Source organism: Marmota marmota, unplaced genomic scaffold (genome assembly GCF_001458135.2).
Source record: "Marmota marmota marmota unplaced genomic scaffold, marMar, whole genome shotgun sequence".
NCBI classification, from domain to species: domain Eukaryota; kingdom Metazoa; phylum Chordata; class Mammalia; order Rodentia; family Sciuridae; genus Marmota; species Marmota marmota.
Window position 1 is genome coordinate 37844794 of NW_026000057.1, and position 1472 is coordinate 37846265.

The 1472-nt window shown below is 42.9% G+C and overlaps 1 non-coding gene across 1 annotated transcript; it reads right to left on the bottom strand.

Annotated features, from left to right (window-relative positions):
* Nucleotides 1-802: 802 nt before the first annotated feature.
* Trnav-cac lies at nt 803-875 on the bottom strand. The gene has a single exon. It is a non-coding gene; the product is annotated as a tRNA-Val (tRNA).
* Nucleotides 876-1472: the final 597 nt, after the last annotated feature.

Genomic DNA, 1472 nt, shown 5'->3' on the forward strand with positions numbered 1-1472 from the left:
TAATCCCCAGCACTGGAAACTACCTGCCTAAATAAGTAAATAAATAACTTACACAAAATACTTTCCCATTGGAAAAAACCTTAAAAATGAAATTAATTAGTTAAAGTTGAGTGGAACTCTATTCAATTATACTTCACTTTGCCAGGGAAATAATAAGACATTCTTTAGGTTCTAAGCAGTATTGAAATCACAAGCCTACAGAGGATAGCAAATGAACTTACATTCCTCTTCTTCTCCTTGGAACATGCTCCAGATGTGCTCTTGGCCCCAGCTTTCCACCAAAACTGTTTAATCTGATAGTCTTTAATGCCCTTATCTGATCCATTGCTAGCATTTTGACACAGTTGATTACACTTTCTTCAACTACTGTCTTCCCTTGCTCCCAGGATGCCATCAGCTGCTGCTTTCCTGGTTTCCTTGCCCCTTCTCTGTCTCCTTTGCTTGCTGTTCATCTTCTCCCTGATCTCTAGTTGGTGGAGTGCCCCTATGGCTCAGTCTCTCAGCCCTTCTCTTCATTCCCCCAAAGACCTCAACAATTCTCCCTTTAAGCAGACCATACAGGCTAATAACTCACAGAGTCATCTGTGGCCTAGACCTAGACCTTGATTTATGTAGATTTGCATATTCAGCTGCCTGTAAACCTCGCCATTTGGATGTATAATGGGTACTTCACGTTCAAAACCAACGATGGAGAAATTCCTGTTCTGTAGTCATGTCTGTTTCAAGAAATGGCAGGTATGTTTTTCTAGTTGCTTGGGCCAGAAGCCTTGAAACCATCCTTCGTCCTCCTTTTTTTCTTTTTTGGTGGTGCTGGGGATTGAACCCAGGGCCTTGTGCATGTGAGGCACGCATTCTACCAACTGAGCTATATCCCCAGCCCCTCATCCTCCTCTGTATCTCTCTGTCCACATCTAATCCCTCTACAAATACTTTACATATACAACACCACCCAAACCAACTACTTCCCTCTGACTTAGCTTAAGCTACCATCATCTTTCATCTGGATTTTGACAACAGCCTCCTTACTGGCTTCCCAGTTTCTGCCTTACCTTTCCTGCCAATCATCTGCAAAGCTGCCAGTATTCCTCTTAAACCTAAATCAGTTTATGTCTGCCCTCTGCTGAGAACTCTTCTAGCAGTTCACCATTTCATGTTGGTCTGCAAGGCTTATGTGATCTACACTTGCCTCCTACTTGTCACCTGCTACTATTCTTTTTGCTTACTCTGCCCTAGCCAAAAGAGTTTTCTTGCTATTTCTCAAAATCTTAGGCATGTTCTTGCTCCAGGATCTTTGCACAGGCTAGTTTTAGATTACTACTCTCTCTGTAGTAATCTTTTCCTCAGATCTTCACATGGCTTACTCCCTCACCTCCTTCAGATCCTTCCAAATGTCCTTTATTGGATGTGAAGGCAATCTGGCTGCAACATCTGTCACCCCATTGATTTCCAGGGTTGATTTGGCTGACCTGGGT